Here is a 22,993-nt window from a genome sequence, read left to right as displayed (position 1 = left end):
GACAAACATTTCACATTTTTCAGACTCCTTCACTAGTTTAAGCATCTGTGTTCAAACATTTCCTGTATGTTAAGTACCTATTATGCTATTAGCTAATGTGTGCATGCACACGCTACAATATGATAAGTATTCCTTATGGAAATGCAAAGATGTTTCAAAAACTTGTCTTGGTTTCATATATCCATAGTGGTTATCTGCATGAGGCACATTCTATTTGGAGGAAATTAGGACCAATTACTTTTCTCATTTTCTTTTGTCTGCCATAGAATGTCATGACCTATGTGCCATTCACCTCCATGTATCTTGTCTTTGGCAGGAACAGCTCTCTTCCCCCATCCCCTCTCCTCAAAGGTATTGCTGTGATGGTTGTAAGAAATATTAGTGTAGAGAGAACCTTTGTCTTCTTGGGTTTCACAGATTACCCCAAGCTTCAGATTCCTCTCTTCTTGTGTTTCTGATCATGTATGTTATCACTGTGGTAGGAAATCTTGGGGTGATAATAATCATCAAGACTAACCCCAAATTTCACACTCCCTTGTTCTTTTTCCTTAGTCACCTTTATTTTGTTGATTTTTGTTACTGTTTCATCTTTAGTGCCAAGACGCTTGAGAACTTGGTTATGGCTAATAAAAGCATCTTCTACTCTAGCTGCAAGTCACAGTACTTCCTATCCTGTACTGCTGTGGTGACTGAGTCCTTCTTGCTGGCAGTGATTGCCTATGACCACTTTGTGGCCATCTGTAATACTGTATGCAATGGCTATATCACAGGCTCTATGCCCTGCTGGTCCCTGTGTCATATCTCTGGGGTATGATTGGCCCTTTGGTACTCTTTTGCTATGCTCTCCAGCTAAATTTTTCTGGACATAACATAATCAACCACTTTTTTTGTAAATATACTGCTCTCATTGCTGTCTCAAGCTCCAATATACACATTCCCCACCTATCCCCTTTGTTTTGCCACCTTCAATGAGGTGAGTACACTACTCATCGTCCTTGCTTCACACATATTTATTTTTGTGACTGTACTAGACATCCATTCTGCCAGTGGACATCACAAAACCTTCTCCACCTGTGCCTCTGAGCTGACTGCTATCACCATCTTCAACAGGACCATCCTTTCCCTCTTCTCTCTGCCCAACTCCAAAAATTCTTGACAAATCTTCGAAGTGGCCTCTGTATTTTACACAGTGGTCAACCTTATACTGAACCTTCTGATCAGCCTGAGGCATAAAGATGTGAAGGATGCCTTCCAGAAATTAATGAACACAAAGGTCCCATTTCAGTGAACCAATCTTAAAAGACGTTTGAGATGCCCAAGATAAATGGGAACAGAGCCTTATAAAACCTACAGGGTATATTTACATAAGGTTTTATCCATGACTCCGATGTTAATATATTTTAAACTGACATCCCTTGAAGTTAATTGTGATATATGCCACTGAAACACCACTGTGTATTTGTTGGGAGATAATAGATGGATATGCTGTGTGATAAAAGGCATGGTGATACTTTTCTGCCACCTTCATTCCTTTGGTTCTGTGAATTCTATGAAAGCACAGTCTCATGCTTTCTAACTGTCAGCTTATGCTGAGAAGCATGTTGGGCAAAACCAGTTACACCTGTTGAGTAGATGATGACACAGAGATTCAAGAAACTAGCCTGGAATTGACTGAAATGATTAAGACAAGAACTCAACTTCACTAGAGTACCTCTGAGGCTATTACTCCGAGAGGTCACAGGAATTAATTTTGTCCTTGAAAAAAGATAATCTCTGGAGTCAGTTCCATATTACTAGATTATCTTTGGATATTATTGTTCGAAAGACTGCTTTCCCAGTACTGTCAGGTCTGAAGATCTCTACAAGCATTATCTAGTTTAATTCATATGTATTAAGATCAGCCTGAAAGCAATATACATTTTCTCTGGGAATATTGAGAAAGCATATTTCAAAATTTTTGTTCTAATATTTATATGAATGCCCAAGCAAACACAAATATATGGTAACAAATATCTTAAAAAATAAAGCAAGTTATAGTAGGAAAGCTCACCCTATAGAATTTCACATAAATTATAAATTTCTTCTTATTAAAACAGTGTCTTATTGGGAAAATAAATACACTTTTGAGAAAAAAGATAAAATTATATCTCTTTCTATTTCACATACTAAGAAAAGAGTTCTAAAAGCAGGGTTAAATTTAGATTACATGAATATACAAAACTTCTTGGCAAAAACAACAGAAAATAAAAGACAAATGAAAAGTTCAGAAAAGTCATCACTTATGTCGTATATAGTAGAGAAGAAAATGAAAATTCTATAGAAAAATAGACATAAGATATAATAACATAGTCTATATAAAGGAATACAAATAGCCCTTAAACATATGAAGAATTGTTAAACTTGATTCATAATAATATAAATATAAATGAAAACTGATTGAGCTATAATTTCTCATCTTTCAGAGTAGCAGAAATCCAAAAGTTTAACGACAAATGCTGTGAGTGAATCTGCAAGGAAACAGATATTTTGATACATTGAGTGCAAGAAGGTAACATGTTACATGTGATTTGAAGTACTAGCAAAATTACATATGCACTTATCCTCTTGCAAAGCATTCACAGATCTAGGAATCTATCCCACAGATAGAGTAGCCAACATATGCATACATAACATATTTGCAAGCATCTTTTATAATAACAGACTGGATAAAATCCAGTATAAAAGTGGTTGATTAAACTGTGGGTCACAATAAAGAAGTATACAGCTGTGAAAATGGAAAAAAAATTACTATGGAGTGCTCTTCAGAAAATTTTCTTAAGTGAATAAAGACAAGATGCAGAAAAGTTTTTATGGTATGATAAATTGTGTGAGTGAAATGAGAAAGGTGAAACAAACGCTAATACAGGTAGGAAGAGATGAAAGAAAACTTTAGGGAATGTACATTATAATATAGCTCTGATTTAGAGAAATGTAATATTTTCCATTATTTAAAAGCATATATTTATGTCAAAAAGTGAGCAAAAATTATCTAAAATTTGAAAACAAATAAAAACAAATAAATATACCTACAATGTTGGACACATGGCAACACAGTGTACAACATTTTCTATGAAGTACTTTAAGTGTAGCATTTTGAGTGTACATCCTTATTATGCAATGCTTATTCTCATAAGAAGTAAACAAATAATTCTTTAAATGTCATTGAAATTAAAGTTGTAAGCATAAAAGACAAGTTACAGCTCAAAAGTAAGAAAAGGTAAGTAAAAACTTTTCATCTTGAGGAACAAATTTATTTTGAAACAATTTTTTTTTCTCTTTAAAATAGTACCACTCAGAATGCCAACCCAATAACAATGAACATCCCTATTCCCCAAATTTTCTCTGAAAGGAAATCTTTGTTCTCTAAACAGAACCAGAGCTTTCTGGACAAAGGGCTTTTTTGAAGTCTGAGGTAGAAACTGTAATGAGCCTTGAGCAACTTAATTTTCCAGAAAGCAAGAATCCTATTAACACTTAGTTGGATCATTTCAAAGAGAGATAGGAGGCAATTTGAAATGGCTCCCACTTGGTTATGACTAACATAGAAATAATTTTGACTGCAATTCACTTAAAGGCATCAAATATATTTAAATCAAGTTTAAATCTAGATGCTGAAGTAGAAAAATAATGAATCATTGGGTACTATTAACAGTTGCTGAGTATATCAAGTCATTAGTCTGAAAAGTGGTAAACAAAAGAGATAAATATTTATTCTATCTTTCATTTAACAATTGTCTTTCAGGGTTACCTAATAGTTTATGAGGTGAAATTCAGAAGAAATAGAAGCAGAAAGAAGGATGGAATTAGAAAATCGCAATTTTAAAACTCTTAGTAAAAAAATTGGATCAAGGTGATGATTTCAATAGCTATTAAAGTCATCAAGTGAAAAGTTTGTGGGAAATGTCAAAAGGAAGTAATCAAGCTGACACTACCTGAATCCACAGATGAGACTTAGCAGCACTGAAATTCAGACAACTAGTTAACATGTACGTCACAATCTTATGCAACTGGCAGTAGTCAGAACCACCTGTGAAGAATCCATTCCTAAAAGAAACTAAGAGTGAATCTGAACTAATAAATCTTGATGTGAGTATCACGTTAAAGGAAATGGTACAGGGACAAGACAAATGACTACAAATAATGCAATAAGCCAAATACAGATCATGCAGCATTCCACAAATGGTATAAATTTTCGAAAAAAACTTACCTGAACATGCAAACATGTACATGCAAACATGTACAAACACAGACACACAGAGAAATATTACATAATACACAGAACATAATGTTACATAATACATGTGTTATGTAATAAAAAATTAGTTATAATAATCAAATTTGTTTGAGTCTTGATTCAAACTAACTGTAAAATTATATGTTTGAGACAACAGGGGAAATGTAAACATGGGTTTGGTATTAAATTATATAAGAATATGTTATTATTTTTGTTAGATGCAATTTTGGCAGGAGAGTTATTTAGATGTTTATTTTAATAATGTTTTTTTTTTACAAACTCCTATTAATTACTTAGTTCTGTTACCAGCTGGATTGATAGAGGAATATCCTATAAATTATATTTTAAATGACTCAAATTTATAGGATGGGAAGACAGGGACTCACTGTCCCTAAAATGTGTTGACCCTTCGGGGCAAAGAGCACTACACATAGTCTTGCTTTCCAGGCTGCACACAAGACTTTGGGCAAAAAATACATTTGAGGCAGAAAAAAAATCAGTGTAGCAACTAGTTCTTGTAACTCCTTTTTTTTGAGGCTTGTAGCACTGGCTGAAGGACTTTTTGTTTCCTTGAATATCTTCAAAAGACTTAAAGTTTTAAAATTATATTGCTAAACGTCTTTTCGTTTTTCATCCCAGATTATTTATGCAGACATGAAGTTAATTAATGATAATTTCTTAATGAAAATGTACTGAAAAAAACACAACTATTGTCATACCATATTTTGTTATTGTTCTAAAATATACCAACATAGTGGCATAAATACAGCTTTAAAAGACATCCATAAAGATACCCATGTAGGCTTCCTGTTTTTCTTTCTGCCATAAATAGTGTCATCCTGAAATAACCAAGTAATATTTTTGCAAAAGAGATTTAGAAAGCGAAGATCACCAAAAACCGAAGAATTATCGAGATGCAGAAAAAAAATCTATTTGAAAATCAGTTGTATTTGCTGTTAGCTTTGCCTCAAACTCAACACTCTTCCCCCAGTTATTTGCATAATTTTGTTTCTCGTTTCACAGTGGTTCACACACATATACCACCTCTTTAAAATGACAGCTTCAAACATATATTTTTTGCATTTACAATCACTGGAAAATGATTGCATATTTATTTGTTTATATTCTCCATTAAATATAAATTTAATGACAAGTGGACATTCTTTCCTTTTCACCAGTACCTAAGATAGTACCTTTCTCAGAGTAAACCTGTAATAAACATTGAATGAATTAATAAATGAGTAATTATGTATCCTCATTATGCACTCAACCTTTTTTCTTGGTTTCTGACTTGCGATACAAAATTTAGCGGAGTAGACAATTGTTTTGGTTTGTTTTTGTTTTGTTTCATTTTGACGGCCAAATTTCAATATCACTTTCTTATTGTTCTTTGTGAACTATCTCCTCTCTGAATTTAAACTCCTCAGAGGTCTAGTAAGTTTGGGTTTAATCCCAGTTCCTTGGAAGGTCCTATATCATTCAATGAAGATATCATTCAATGAAGAATGAACATATCATTCAATGAAGATTCTTGGAACACTTTATGCTGGTCACTGATCTAGGAGCCGAGAATATATCAGTGAATATATTCTCTACTTTCCTGAAGCTTTTATCCTAGCAGAGAGAAACAAACAATATATAATAAATGCAACAAATAAGGATTAAAAATATATTTGAACCACATTAATTACTTTAAACACTAAATTGGATAGTGGAGTAGCCCCCTGCAGTATAGTAGTATGTTCACGGCAGGTTTCATTGAAAAGCTTCATTTGATCAAAAACAAGGGAGAGCATTCCAGGGTACAGAAAAAAAATAGGAGAAAAGGTCATAAGGAAGGACTGTGAAATGTCTTTTTGAGAAACAAAAAGCAAGGAACAAAAGCAAGGAGGTCAGACTCGCTGGAGAAAGAGTAGTAGAATAGCTCAGAGATTGAAAAAGGACTAGATAATTTTCCCAACTTAGTATTTAACTTTGTACATATTTCTGCTTTAACTGTCAGTGGATCATGATGACATAAAAGATGGATCTTCACACTTCTCCAATATGGTGAGAGTGGATGCTTTGGAAGAAAAGGGTTATGCTTGGCATATAGTAGTCACTCAATTAATACTTGATAATGATGACTTTCATAATCACATAATTTTGATAATTGTAGGAAGATATGGGAGTTATCAGGGGGCCGGGGGAAGTGACTTAATAAAATTTATTATGCAGTACCCCTCATGCAGCTCTAAGCATTTCTAGTACACAAGAACTACATCAGAGAAAGGTGATTAATTTTAATTGTTTATTTAATACCTCAAGAGAATGGGGCAATAGGTGGTGTCTAGGGTTCAAGTCCCAAAGGTAGTGGCTCTAGCTATAAGAATACATGCATCACTTTCAAACAGGAGAGGTCCTCCTCTTGCTTTCAGCATGTTTGTTTTAAGATTCTAGAGACAGATTGATACTAATTTCAATGTAGGGTATGTGGAAAACAACATGAGTTTGGGAACTTAGCATTTAGATCTAGACAATTCTTGAGAAATATTTAGCCACTGCAAAAGTTACATATCTGAACATGCAAGGAAGAGGACACACATTTCTTCTACAGAACTTTGTGTTAGAGGGCCTGGCTCAGCTGAGCTCCTCACTAACAGACCATGAACAATGGATACCAGTGTGTGTGGGGAGAGAAGAGCTCCGAGAATTTGAGGGAAAGTGCCTTGTCTTGATTCTATAAAATTTTGGAAGGCGAGTTAAGGTAGAATAGACAAATATTTAAATAAAATGAAAGATTGAATAGACTTTTTAGTGAAAACATATTAAAAAGAACCAGCTTTAATTGAGATTATAAAGCAGGAAGTACATGTCCCCTGAGAGCAAAAAGTACAACAAGATGGGGGAAAGAATGATGAAAAAGAAGATTTCAGATTTTATGTTTTCTATATAATATTTGGAACGCAAGAGCCATTATATTACATATAACATTAGTTTGAAATGAATTCTTAAATGCCCTACCTAAACTAAATATTGTACTAAGAAAAAAAGTTTGAGAATTAGAATGTCTGGCTTTGTGGTGGATTGCCTTTTAAGGTTGTCATTAATATTCAAATTTATGGGTATATGAAGAGATAGGGTTGTGGACCAGAGATGATCTTACAAGAAATGAAAGAGAAAGAGTTTTCCAGAATGGTAGCATCTTAGAAGTGTTGGCAGCCATTTATAGAAATATAATTCTTTTGTATTACTATTTTCTCATGAAATGTCTTTATGGTGGAGTACTACCTGAAATTTACAATCCTTCTCCCTCACAGCTAATAAAAGACAATGAATATGTGCCTTATATGTCTTGAAGGGAGAGTAGAAAGAGAGAGAGAGACCTAGGAAAGGGAAGTTTCTAAGTCAGAGTCTTTACTATAGTTAGTCATTCCTGGGAGAGAAAATTTCCCTAAATTCCACTCTCATTTCATCTTGATAATGCTTTCTAGTATAACTCTGTGACATGTACGCTTTCATTGGACTATTTCCTATAGGTTTAGAGTCTCTAGCTTGTCAAATAAAAGTATGATGATTAATAAAAATATATGTTATTATGTAGACTAGAACATGGATCAGAGACTAGTGTATTAAATGGATCCAGGACTGGCAGTCTGGGGATCTGGGATCTAGTCACAGATGTGTAGGTTGGTCCTTATTTGCATGTCGTTGGGAAAACCAAGGTTTGCCAGCTTCTGTTTTGTCAACTCTAGAATAAAGAAGTAGCCTAGAATATCTTTATCATCTGTTCCAATTTTATTATTCCTCAAGCAGTGAGGAAGGATTGACATTAGGACTTCCTGAGCTGATGAGCATACTTTCTAAAAAAATAATTAATATTAAATTTGATAACAAACTTACTGAGTCAGAGAGTAAAACAAAGATTAAAGCGTTATATGGAATTAACAATAAAGACACAAAGGTAAAGTGTTAGGGGTGTTCATAATGTCACAGTGTGAACATCTGATTCAAAAACTAATTTGTTTAGAATTTGCTTCTCATTTCCATTAGTGATTATAGGGCTGACAATCAGTCATCATATGTTAGGCTTGTCTTTTAAGTACTTACAATGTTCAAGAACAACTGAAAGTGTTATGGGAGGTTTTGATTTAAAAATAACCGTAACTCCCTTGATTTCATGTTCTTATTTGTAAATATTAAAAATTACAATTGAGAACCAACAAAAATTGAATATTGCATTATTTTTACTTGAAACATTTTAAATTGTTGCGATGTTTTAAAATTTTAGAAATTTACTAGATCTTGCATAAAAAATACACAGAGAAATTCTGTTAACTTTTTTCCTTTCTGTGAAGAAGATTAGCCCTGGGCTAACTGCTGCCAATCCTCCTCTTTTCGCTGAGGAAGACTGGCCTTGAGCTAACATCCATGCCTATCATTCTCTGAAAAATTCTGAAAGAGAGATTTTGCTTAATCTTCCAGTCTTGGTAAGGAGTGGTTAACTAAGCTTTTCATATCCTCACTCTTCTTTATATTTTTGTTTTCAGGACTGATTCAGATTCTAACAAAGAGAAACCATGGTGATGTCAGAGAGAAATAAAATTGGAGCCACGCTCACTTTCTTGGGCTTCTCAGATTTCCCAGAACGGCAAATCCCCCTCTTCTTGATTTTCCTAGCCATCTACAGTGTCACTGTTGTAGGGAATATTGGGATGATTTTAATAATCAAAATTAACACCAAACTGCACACACCCACAGGATTTTTCCTCAGCCACCTCTCATTCATGGATTTTTGCTATTCCTCCATCATTATTACCAAGACCCTGGTAAACCTAGCTGTGGAAGACAGAATCATTTCATTTATAGGATGTGTAGTGCACTTCTTTTTCTCTTGCACCTTTGTGGTAACTGAATTCTTTTCATTAGCTATGAAGGCCTACGATTATTTGGCCATTTGTAAGCCTCTGCTCTACACCTTTGCCATGTCCCTGAAACTCTGTGCCATGCTAGTGGTTGGATCATATGCATGGGAAGTAGTTTGTTCCTTGATACTCATGTGTTCTGCAATCAAACTATCATTTTGGGACTGGCTCTGTGGCTGAGTGGTGAAATGCGTGTGCTCCACTTTGGTGGCCCAGCGTTTCACCAGTTTGGATACCGGGTGAAAACCTAGCACTGCTCATCAAGCCATACTGAGGTGGTGTCCCACATAGCACAACTAGAAGGGCATACAACGAGAATATACAACTATGTACTGGGGGCTTTGGGGAGAAAAAAAGAAAAAAGAAATATTGGCAACAGATGTTGGCTCAGGTGCTAATCTTTAACTCAAAAAAATATCATTTTGGTGTTTCAACACAATCATTTCTTCTGTGAAATCTCCTCATTGCTGTCTCTCTCTTACTCTGATACTTACGACAACCAGTTGCTGCTTTTCATTTTTGCCACTTTTAAAGGGGTCAGCACACTGCTCATCATTCTCATGTTTTATATATTTATTGCTGTTACCATCCTCAAGATGTGTTCAGCCAGTGAGTGCTACAAAGCCTTCTCTACATGTGCCTCACACCTGACTAGCATCACAATCTTCCATGGTACTATGACTTTTGTCTGCTGAGTGCCCAACTCAAAACCTCCGGGCACACGGTCAAAGTGGCCTCTTTGAATGGTGATCTCCATGTTGAATCCTCTGATCTACAGTCTGATAAATATGGACGCCAAAGATACAGTCAGCACAATTCTGGACATAGCAAAATTATAGACACTAAAGTATTTTCTTATTAAGCATATTATTTTAGTAGAGTTTGTCACTGACATGTAAATAAAGTGTGCTCATAAAGCTTGATTTTAAAAACACCTTTAAAATTATGAAGTGTTAATGTTGTACAATGGGAAGATCATGGATTTTAGTTCAAAGAGACTAAACTTGGCCATCTCCCTTACTGGAAAATAAAACAGCCATCTCTCTCATCTTTAACTTTTTGCCTACAAAGTTGAGAAACATAAACTAGCTCTTAATGTGATTGTGAAGATTAAACGATTATATAGATATCATGCATCAAACCTTGTATAATCTCAATAAACAATTTCATCCCCTTTCTTATAACATACCTGGAGTAAACTAGGCTCTCAATAAACATTAATTTCTCTTATAAAAGTACAAATAGCTGCTAAAATAACACTAGTGTTCATCCTTCAAGAAATGCAAATTCAACTGTTGACAGTAGGGCAGTGAAAACAGTCATTGTATAAGGTAGAAAATAATAAGTATCATAGAGGATTTGAAAGAAAGAAAAGTTCAAATCTATTTAGGGACTTTAGAGAGATGCTTTCTTAAACAGGTATTGTTTAAAATTGTCCTTGAACAAGAGAATGGATAGAATTTTAGGAGACACATTTCAACAAGGAGTTTTACTCAAGAGACAGACAGCATGGCAAAATCAAAGAGGTCAGAATGCAATACTTAGTTAAAGATGCAACAAAATTTTTATTGAGAGAATACTTAATAACATGTATGTATATATGTTTGTGTGTGTGTGGGGGGGTGGTATATTGTGTATACAGGTTACTTGGCACAAATAGAAAGCAGATAAGACATGATCTTTATTCTGAGTGTGTTTCAGGATGATAAGCTACAACAAGCTCCACCAGAGGCTTAGAAATAGGAGACTGGATCTCAAAATTCTTATATGTAAAAGGTAAGCAGGATGAGTGTCTACCCACCTTGTACTGCATGCTGTCATTCTACCTATAAACCCATCAAAAACATGATCGATTCTTTATGATTCTTTTTTCTGCACATGAGCATAATCTCTCAATCCTTCTCAACTGAATTCCCACTTTAAATTAAAAAAAAAAAGTGTTTGGAGTTGCCTCAAGTGTTGAAAACTAATTGCCTACATAACTTTATTTAAAATAAAATGAAAACCAGGCAATCCTTAGTATTAAGACCTATTTAATCTGGCAAGTTAAAAATAGTAGATTTCTCTAATGTTAATAGCTCACTATTGCTTAAATAACTTGTACAACCTTCTCTTTCTCTTTACTCAATATACCTAGATAAAATTTCAAACTAATCATCAATATAATGGAAGATGTATATTTCCAGGTAAGGGAGAAAACATGAGCTGGGAAACAATTTTATATGGATTCGATAATGCTTTTTGAATGTTCCTATTATTTTAAACTTATGGTCATTATTAAAATGTTCCATTCATATACATTACATGATAAATAATCAATTAAATAATCGTTTTCTATGGAAAGATAAAATATGTATGAAATTGTTTTAGATAGTTGATGTCTGATGAGGGAATTTTTCACTTCTATTGACTTGTTTCTCTATGTATTCACAAAAGCGTCTTTCACTATACTTCTGGCAATTAAACAATTTCTAAATTTCTTTGAAATTAGGAAATTATTTACGGTAATCTTAAATTGAATCAATGATGGTTACTGACATACTTATTTTACTTCTGTCCTGCTTGGATCAAGGATGATCACATTTTGTGGTAGAACACAACTCATTTTACTTTTACTTTGAGGAAACCAAAGACCATGATGTGTAAGTGACCTGGTCAACATTATACAAGTAATTGTTGATAAAATTAATACAATCATTCAAGACTTCAGACACATCAGAAGCCCATTTTCCACTAAACACTGGTCTACAATCATATTGTTTTCATTTTCAAGTTGTGGCGTTTCAGATTCTTTATGGTAGATTCTGTAGCTTCTATATAGAATATGACGCACGTTAGTAGTTTTCACATTTTTTTGTTCATGTGCTTCTCAATTAGTTTTAAAAAGGTATATATCCCCAAAATTTAATTTTCCATATAAAATATTTCACCTTAAATAGTAACAAAAAGTAATTTCCATTGCATAGCATAATTCATTTAAAATACACACATAATGGCAACAACAGCAGTCAGATTTATGCCTTTCCTTCTCTTGAACTTATTCAGTTCTACTCCTCTCATTGAACATTATAATTTTATTAATCACATTCCTAATTTTTATTTTGTGTGATCATAATGCTTTTGACAAAATCAAAAGTTTTTCTGGGGCCGGCCCAGTTTGCAGTGGTTAAGTGCGCACATTCCACTTCTCAGTGGCCCGGGATTCGCAGGTTCGGCTCCTGGGTGAGGACATGGCACCACTTGGCAAAAGTCATGCATCCCACATATAAGTAGGCATCCCACATATAAAGTAGAGGAAGATGGGCATGGATGTTAGCTCAGGGCCAGTCTTCCTCAGCAAAAAGAGGAGGATTGGCAGTAGTTGCTCAGGGCTAATCTTCCTTCAAAAAAAGAAGAAGTTTTTCTTTCTTCACTAAGTTAACCTTGCAATGATACAATAATAATTATAATACTAATTAAGAATATAATTGCTTTGCAAATTTGGATATAATAATTAAAATTGAAAACATATGTTGAGAAATATTTCTTTCTGTGAAAAATATTGAGTATCATGTTTGGATTTTTTCTTTCAGTTAATTAAGATATTCTTGGAAAGACATCAATTAATGTTAGAAAGCAAGAGTGTTCAGCATCATTTTTATTTCTACATTTTAATAGATGAAAATAATGAAGCTATTTGGTCATATTAAACGTAAGTAGGAATAGAAACTGTGCCAGAAATTGTACTGTAATAGTAATATCACTCAACTCTTTCAACTCCTTCCAATTATGTGCCAATTTCTCACAATGATATTTCATCAAAAATTTTTTAAATAATTCATTAAACAAAATTAAATTTTCTCCCAATTTTGTTGAAGGCTAAAATTTTGGAAATTATAACTTTCAAAAGGATTTGTTACCCAGTGTGGTAGCAAACATGGTCTAACCTCTTTTGTCCTCCCCATATCCACACTTCTTTACAACTTTTCTGATCAAATGGTGGAATCAACTTTCTCCACTCCTGGAACGTAGGCTGCTAATGTGACTAGCTTTGTCTTACAGAAGGTACCTGAAGTGACAGTGTGGAAGTTTCAAGCCTCTGAGCAGCTTGTGACTTTTTCACAATCTTTTGGAATTTTCGCAGTCTCTGAGAAAAGCTGTTGTGTGAACAAGAACAGACGAGCATATTGGATAATGAGAACCACAGCCTCCAGACTTGAGTGTGCAGCTTCTTAGATCATCTCATCTGCCAAGCTGATATCATAAACATAGCGAACCAAGTCAGGTTCAGCCATGTCAGGACCAGATCAAAAGTACTAACTTAATGACTCATGCAATAGTGCCCAGTACAGTAAGTAGTTGTTGTTTTTAACTAATATGTTTTGGAGTATTTGTTATGCAATCATTAGAACCCCTCACTTGCTTAATTTCTGAAAAAGTTACCACAGAGAACTTCCAAGTCTTATAAGAGTTAAGCATATTTGTTATTCTTCTACTTAGAGGCACCTTGATTAAAACCATGGAACTTTAAAGTTTAGAAAATGTAACATTTTCTTGATTTTATTGAACCTTGCTAATACAATATTTTGCTGAAATCATATTATGTGTTTTAAACACATTTCAACAAAAACTTACAACTTCATATTGATATTATTCAATTTATGGATAATGACCATGAAATCAATTTCTATAAAAATTTTGTATTTACACCCATTTTTAAAAACACCTGCTATGTCTAAGTCTAATACAAACAAACAAAGTATCTTTCCTGTGAGTGGGTTGCCCAGATGATCTAAAACATCACTGCCAATGATGCTCTTTATAGATGTTCTTTTAGTTTTATCGTCATTAGACTCTCTCCTTCGGGGGGATGCGTTCAGTGACAATAGTTTCAGGGGGGACTAAGAACAAAAGGAATGGATGTTAAAAAATACTGTCATCAAATCTACTAGATATCTGATTTCAAAACACAGTATTGGTTTGAATACATGTCTAATGCCATTATTTTCCACGAAAATAAATATGTACCAAATGTCAGAGTCATGACAAAGAGTCATACCAAGGTTTTGAAGTGTCTTGATTAAAGAAAACCTCAGGTTCCATGGAAAACAATATATCAAATTGTTCTTATGTTTTAGATTCCGGAAATTTGCTTTTGTCTTTTTTTTTTAATTGGAGAAATTCACATAGTAATATGTGAATGAACAAGAGGAACCTTTGCTTTTGAAAAATCAGAGACAAGGAATTGTCAGAGTTCTAGGTAGAAAGGAGACCCAGAAACACTCCTTGAACTCGTGAAATTATCAATTTTAGGAAAACATGCATAGGTTGTTGAGAATTTTGAAACTGATTAACTGTGACTAATTACGTTGATGGGATTCTTGAAATGTTTGTTATATTCAAGGGCACAAACCGTAGATAGTGGTCTGAACGCTGTTCATTTAGGGAGACGTATGATCAGAAAAGGAGCAAACTTGTGAGAGATCCTTGAGGCAATCCCATTTAGTGGCCTCTGGCATTGAGTAAGGACTGTGCCATCCCAGCATCATTCAGTAGCTCTGCTCTTCCTCACAGGGTCATATGTGCGGCACAATCCAAAGAGCAGCATATGATCTCATTATATCAGTGATTCTGTGTGTGACTTTGGGCAAGTTACACCTGTCTGTACCTCAGTCACCTCATTCATAAAGGTACATAGCTGTACCAAGCTCACTTATTTTTATAAAGATGAAATGTGTTAATAGTTGTATTCAGAACAGGACCTAGTACATAGGAAGTAGTCAATAAATGTGAGCAATTATTATTATTCTTAGTAAAATAAGTTCATTATCCCCACCCATTTGTGGGATTTGTACAACTCTGGTGTGGCTTCAGACTCTATGCCCCCCGGGAAGAAACTTTTGAGAATAAGACATTTATAAGACGTATTCATATATTTTACAATGGCAATGTGATCCCTGGCTCCATCCCTGCTTGGATGCAGCATACAATGATATGTAAACTTCATAAACTCTGGAAGAAATCATGGTGAATTATAATAATATGTATCATGTTGGGATAGTATTTCCCCCTGTTTATATCTCATAGAAGTCATTAATTGTCTGAGTCTAAAGCTGGTGTTTTCTTGATATCTTGCTGATGTCCAACAGAGATCAATGATTGTTTTGAGAAACTTAAGGAAAATGGATCCCAGAGGTACACATACAAAAAAAACAAAAGCCTATAACATTTTACATAATAGCAGCTTCATAAACTTGGGAAGCAATATCTAGCCACAGGTTGGTTGATTGGACTACGCTCGGTTTTGGGGAATGGGCATGAATGATATTTGCTAGGATCTGAAATCTTCTCTTTCTTTTTTTTCTTATTGGAGAAATTTATTATAGCCATGTGTAAGAAAAGGAGGAATTGTAAAGGAGGGCATTAGTATTAGACACATTTTTTAAAAATCTATGTTTAGCCTTCTCTTAACTAGAGCGTGTTTTAAGAAGTGCCATGGTTTGAGCAACCATTTATGAAAATATTTTCCCCTTCTGTATTGAAAACCAAGCTCAATAGGAAATGGGAACAACTTAATCTGCAGAACCCATATATTGTAATAACTATTAGTGTGTAAGAGGGAAAAGAGTGTAAACAAAATGGGAAGAATGCTTGATTTCTCTCTCCTTCCCACTTCTTCCTCTCTCACACTAACTCCATCTATGGAATCTTATAAAGATTGCATGGAGATTCTTGTGACACTCACTCTGATGCTGCAAGTGGCAGCAAGGGGCCCTCAGGATGGCTGATGTGAAGACAGAGATGTGAGAACCACCTCAGAAGCAGAAAGGAGAGGAATATATTGGCCTTGTGCAAAACACTTTGAAATGGCTCTCCATATCAGGTTTCTCAGCCTTGGTATAACTGACATTTTGGGCAAGATAACATTTTGGTGTTTGTGTGTGTTGTTGGTATGTGTGTGTATGTGTGTGTGTCAGGGGAGAGATTGTCATGTGTATCATAGAGTGTTTACCAGCATCCCTAGTCTCTATCCACTAGATGTCAGTATCACCCTTGCCTATTGTGACAACCAAAACTGCAAACATTGGCAAATGTCCCACGGGGATCAGAATAACTCCTGGTTAAGAGTGACTACTCTATAAATAATCAACAGCCTGATTTTTCATTTTTAGACTTTGAAACGGGAGAAAGTTTACAATATTATGTACAACTTTGAACTTAGAAAAAGACAACTCGTTTTTACTGGCCATTGAGGAGAGAAAATCATATCGTCACAATAGTTATTTGTTTTCAAAGTGGGATTTCTTGATGCACCTATCCTTCACCTCTTTATAATCACTTAAGAATGAGGAAAATAGCTGGTGGTCTTGTGTTTTAGTCCACATTCTCTTTCCTCCAGGAATAACCAACCAATGCCTCCACAGTCATGTACATACCTATCAAGGGTCATGAGATATACAACAAATGAAAGTGTTCTCATTGTTGGCATTTTCTATATGTTAAGGGCCTTGGATGTATCCTTCCTTTATTTAAAATATCACACCCTCCTTCCCCACTCTACTCCATAAACCTTACATTTTGTGAGAAGTGAGGCAAGTTTCTACATTGTTTTTTTTTAAAAAAATGATTCAAATCAAATATTTATCTGTCATGGATGATGTGAGAATTAAAAACAAAATACAAGTTTTGTAAACTCAAATAATATTATGTTTGTGCAATCTAGTGTTACTATTTTTTACCTTGCCATTTTATGATAGTCATTTTTCAGGTCATTGAAACTTCCTCAAAAATGTCATTATAATAGCTGCATAGTATTCCATTATATATATCTACTGTGACTTTAGACATTTTCCTCTTGTTTAACAGTTTATTTCTAAGTTTTACTACCATAAGTAATGCTGCAATGCAACAGCAAGCATTTGTATTAATAATTTCATATTTACATATTTGATGATTTCTCCAAATATATTTAAAGTTCTGAATTTATTTAGCAAATAGGTCATTATAAGGCTTCAGAGTCATAAACAGTAAGTTTGAGTGTAAGAGTACCAATTTGCTAAACAATGGCCAACACTGACTAGCACAATTAACAAAATCACTATACTAATTTTAGAGAGAAAAATGCTAAATGTAGCGTATAAAAGCTACTTTCTTCATTTAAAACATAGTGATAAAAAATGAACAATTGTGGATTGAGCATACTTCTCCTTGTTTCAGTAGAAAACAGGGAAGGGTACTATATATTATAAAAAAATATTTTCTAGGATCTCTGTATTTCCAGTATTAATTAAAGAGTTGTCCAGGAAAAAAGGATTTAAATTTCATAAAATAATATGGCTAATTAAATAATATTTAATGTGTTTCTAATGATTCTGTTTCAGGCTCTAAATTGTATAGGACTAGTTTAAATAATCATACAAACTCTTATAGAAGTGAATGCTTTTATCTGATCCATAAATTAGACTGTGAGCTATATGCATTTGTATGCTACAATGTCTGAACTTTTCCTAAACTTCCTGAAAGCACTATCCTATTTCTTTGCTAAAAAAATTAGCTATCCTACTTATTCTCATGTCCTTTTTTAGGAGACAGTCAAAACTCAATTTGGGATCAAACAACAGAGAATAACTATTAGTACTTTGCTCCAACCCAAATAAAGTGGGGACATGGACAAGGAGAACTGTACCACTGTGGCAGAGTTCATTCTCCTGGGATTAGCAGATCTCCTTGAGTTGAGGATATTCCTCTTCCTGATGTTTCTTCTCATCTATGGAGACAAGGTTTTGGGAAACCTGGGCATGATTGAACTGATTCAGGTCAGCTCTCAAGATCACATCCCCGTGTATGTTTTCCTCAGCCACTTGTCCTTTGAGGATTTCTGTTACTCCACAATCATTGCGCCCAAGATGTTAGCTAACTTCTTAAATGAAGACAAAGCCATTTCCTTCCTGGGATTCACTGTGCACTTCTACTTATTTTCTTCAGGTGTGGTAACTGAGGTCATTCTGCTGTCTGTGATGACCTATGACTGTTTTGTGGTCATCTGTAAACCACTGCTGTACATAGCCACCATATCCCAGAATCTCTGTATGGAGCTGGTGTCTCGTTGACACCTCTGTAGGACTGTATGTTCCCTGATTCGCTTGTGTTTACCTTTTGAGATTCCATCCTATAGATCAAATATGATTAACCATTTGTTTTGTGATCTACCTCCTCTGTTATCTCTTGCTTGCTCGGATGTCACTATGAATAGACTGTTGTAAGGCATTGTGGACACTTTTAATGAAATCATCACCATCATGATCATCTTCACCTCCTACTTGTTTATTCTCGTCACTGTCCTGAGGATGTGCTCTGCAAAGGAAGGCACAAAGTCTTTTAGAGAAGTGCCTCCCACCTCAGAGCCATCATTGTCTTCCATGGAACAATGTTTTTCATTTACTGCCAGCCCTGTTCCAGCAACAGTATGGATACTGACAAAGTGGCCATCGTGTTCTATGTTGTAGTGATTCCCACGCTGAATATTCTGATCTATAGCCTGAGGAATAAGAATGTGAAAGAAACCCTCAGAAAAGTCGTGGGCTCCAAAATATTGTCTTAGAGAATATTTTCTTAGCAGGACTAAAGGTCCCAAACTGAAGGATGGTGGAACGGTACATCAGTGGGCTTCAGTGTTGGAGTGGAGATAACAGTCAAAAGGTAGGTAATTCTGGTTGAGTCTTTTTGATTCACTTTGTACCTCTTACATTTACAAGGGTAGGATTGAGCATACTTCAAAATTAGCAACATACTTCTTTGCTTTTATTTAATCTAAAAGGATTTAAATGAGTATGGTTAAGGGACTGTTAAGACACATACACTTAGTTTGCTGTAAAACCTTCATAAGCTTAATGAAGAACTCATGAGAATCACCTTTCATTTCAGTATCCATTATGAAAAGTATGAATCCCTGTTATTTTACAATAAAGAACATATCTTTGTCAGTTTATGCACAGAGTGAGATTTCCACGTGTGTTTATATCCTGTTTGTTGTTTATTTATTACTTCCTTTCTTGTTTTTTATTTTTGTTGTCATTGAGATGCCCAGTGTTTTGGGAACTTAAGATGCTATCATTTCTGAAAAATGAATATATAAGTAATAATTATTTCACAACAATCTTAGCAAAATTAAATTACATATATGAAAATAGCTTATAATGATTCTTGGCATATAATTCATTCTCTCTCTGTCTCTCTCTGCTTCACTCGGTCTCTCATATAATATATTAGAGACACGGGGGGGGAATAAGAGGCATTTGAAAAATGAAAGCATTTAATGTTCAATGATTTTTAAATGATTTTCTGTCAGATTTCTATTCAAAATTTGCTCATATTTACATTGGGTATTAATGTTTTTCATAATAATTTTCAAGCCATTTTACATTTTTAAAATATTAACCTCTATGGATAATACTTGCAAAATATCATAATTTGGTAATGCCATTTAATTTTATGCACCAGGCAAGCTTTTTAATATGTAGTTTACACACTATTTTATTTACTCATATTACATTTTTGTCAAATTAAAAAGTAAATACACTGAAAATAAATCCTTCTTCATTCAATATTTTATATCATATTTGTATGTTTTAATTTAATTTTCATAAGTATTTAATATATTGTTTTTTATTTATTTTCCATGTTTGCTGAATGAATGAATGCTTTCAAAGTAATTGTCCAACTTCTCTTCCCAAAATATATAGTAATGTACATAACATCATTTTTTGAGAATCCTTTCCTTCCCTATTGGTGTGTAATACATCCACTAGCATATATTAACTTCTTTAATAAATCATGTTCTCAGCATTGATGTTTCTGCCAGACCCTGCAAGAACTCCTATCTTTACTAAAAAGTAAAGCATGTATTATTTTATAATTCTATTTAATATTCAAACTATAAAATTTTCCTGCAAGACCAATTGGTATTAGGCAAGACTGTAAGGTATACTCACTCTCATCTATTAGCCATTGCCATATTAATACATGGGAAGAACTACATTGTGACTCTAGCTGGATACAGTAATCCTCAGTGAGGGGAGGGCATTTATAAACCACACCAAAAATTAAATATCACATTTTTTAATGGGAACAAGTTGAAGAACAGATAGGAACAGAGTTTCTTGAAAATATTTTTCCATAAAGGTTGATTTATTTAATATTCATACTTCAAGAAGTAAATTAACTCAATTTTATGATTATTTACTCAGATTAGATTAAAAAGGCCTTTTGTAAAGTATAATCAATATCCACCAAAAGTAATGTTCAGAAACTTTTAAAAATTGAATTAAACATCTCAACAAATAAGTTTAAGAACTGAAGAAAGAATTTTCAAGTTTAAAATAACGTATATTCTGAATTTTTTTGCCGATTCACCAACTCATTTAATTCTTTCAGAATCCCTTTGATGGTATATCAATTCTAAGAAGAATCATCTTTGAATATATAGAAATTAGAGCTTGTTCAGGATATTCTCGGCCTGCAGGAAAGCATACATTACATTTCTAAAGTTAATAACATCAATATCAGAATTTGTTTGTTTGTTTTGATTTTTTAGGTCACTAAGGAATGATATTTAGCTGAGGAATATACAAAACAAACAAGCAAATAGACAACAATAAAAACAATGCAAGTTATCCTATTGCAAGGTTTGCTTATGCCACTATCTGTGATTTTAGACAAATCTGGTAGACTTTGTGGCCTCAATTTCATCCATAGCGTTTATTCTGAAAGATAGGATTTTGACGGGAATAAATCTCACTTCATTTTCAAAATAGCTGTAACATATACAAGATTATCTCACTTGGATAGATTAGAACATTGTTTCCAAGTCTCAGGAATGCTACCTCTGAAATGTTTCTCACCACATAGTCTTCTTTTCTATGTCCATTACCGTTTAATATCTCAAGTATTATAAAGTTTACCATCAATAACTGTATGCACATTAAATAATTTTACTCATTCAATAGTGAGACAATTTCTTTACTATAATTGTAAGATAAATCCAAACTCAGAGATGCTATAATAGGTGAAAATATACCTTAAAAATAGATGAATCATAGTATTGTAAGGGATCAGAATTTGCTATCCCAAAAGCAGTCTTTTTGGCTTGATTATTTTTAAGAAAAAAAGACACAGGAAGAAACTTTGACCTTCCATCTAACTGCCTAAAATACTTTAAAAAAGTACTCTTCCAGGAAGGAGATATCGCCATAGAAAACTATAGTACAATATGAAATATAACAGGTGTAGTAGACACAGTGGGACCTAGCAAGGCCCATTTGATCAAAGTCCTCTCCATATCTCATTGTCTCTGTGAGGTGTGACAAACATTTGTTCACAAAACATTTGCTTTTTCATCTCCACAGGAATTGACTTCCTCCCTTTTTAAGTCCCAAACCACTACCCTTAATGTCCTCTTTTGTCTATAGCTGAAGTTGGTATTTAAGGTGGTTCCTTCAGCCATTTGGGCAAGTTACTTAGCTGTCCTGTGTTTCTCCCATGTTTATATGTTATTAAATTTGTTTGATTTCTCTCCTGTTATACTGTCCCATGTAAATTAAATTCTTAGACTAGCCAGATTAACCTAAAAATGTAGAGGACTATTTTTTCCTCCTCTACAATATGGCTTCAAATGTTGATGCTTTTCTCTAGAATTCCATCAGGAAAAAACAATAATTCTGTCAGAAAAAAACCACTAATATTTATACGTGTCTACATCTATTCTTGGGAAGACATATCAATATGTGAGGAGGATACACAAATGAAAGAGATATTGTTCATGATATCCAGGAACCCATAGTCTAGCTGGAGAGGAAGTCATGTAAATATATAAACTGATAACTACATCACACTGTGGGCCAAGAAATAATTAATGAAAGGGTGATTCACACAAATTGCTACTTTCAGAGAATAATGACCTTGTCTGGAGGAGTCAGGAAATGTTTGAAAGAAGGGTTCATGACTCAGCCATGTTTTGTGGATGAATAAGATAAGTAGTAAAGTAAGGGTATCTAGATTGATGAGGCATTGCATAAATGTGCAGATATTAAAACAGTGTATTGATAGACATGGATAGACAGAAACTTCAAAGATAGATATAGATATAGATATTTATGGAGCCTGAAATTTGTACAGAAAGGGGACAGCTCTAGTAGATAGCTCTAGTAGAGAAAACCTGGGAGGAAATTTTAGGAACTTGGATATGCAAGTATAAGTAAGTATGGGTCACTTAAATTTACAATACGTGGAATGATTTGCTCATTATAAATTCCAATTATTTATTTTAATTTATTTTACACTTATTTAATGTATCTATTTTTCAAATAAGTGATATATTCCCATTGGTAACTTCTTTTCTCCTGCTCTGTGGAAAATGCCTAATGTGTACTTCCAGAGAGATTTTACGCACATCCAAACAAATATCTATGTATGAGTTGATTTTCTTTGAAAATAATTATTTTGGTGGCAGTGTGGCAGAAACATATAAGAGGGTGAATCCATAGGCTTAAAGAGCAACTTGGAGGCTATTGAATAATACAAATGAGAAATAATAAAAATATGATCGAAATAAATGCCAATGGTGAGAGAGGACAGAATCATGAATTTGTGAAAATGTGATATTTTAAGGTACTGCATGGTTCTGGATGAAAGCTTTGTGATAACTTTGAAGTAAGATGATATTATGATGAGAATGGCATACAATACATTTATCAGGTATACAGCATGTTTGCAACAACTTTAGAAACCCTATCATAGTAGTTCTAGCCAGATGTACCTTCTTTTGGGGACAGTGAGAAAA

The 22,993-nt window shown here is 34.0% G+C and overlaps 3 pseudogenes; all 3 read left to right on the top strand.

The window, feature by feature from the left end:
* Window positions 1–272: 272 nt before the first annotated feature.
* LOC124228543 (olfactory receptor 5D14-like) lies at window positions 273–1,288 on the top strand (annotated as a pseudogene).
* A 7,544-nt stretch (window positions 1,289–8,832) lies between these two features.
* On the top strand, window positions 8,833–9,920 carry LOC124228542 (olfactory receptor 5D18-like; annotated as a pseudogene).
* Window positions 9,921–17,822: 7,902 nt separating this feature from the next.
* LOC124229419 (olfactory receptor 5L1-like) lies at window positions 17,823–18,757 on the top strand (annotated as a pseudogene).
* Window positions 18,758–22,993: the final 4,236 nt, after the last annotated feature.

Source organism: Equus quagga, chromosome 17, assembly GCF_021613505.1.
Source record: "Equus quagga isolate Etosha38 chromosome 17, UCLA_HA_Equagga_1.0, whole genome shotgun sequence".
Lineage (NCBI taxonomy): Eukaryota > Metazoa > Chordata > Mammalia > Perissodactyla > Equidae > Equus > Equus quagga.
The sequence above is the reverse complement of the archived record's forward strand: the minus strand, read 5'-3'. Positions and strand labels throughout refer to the sequence as shown.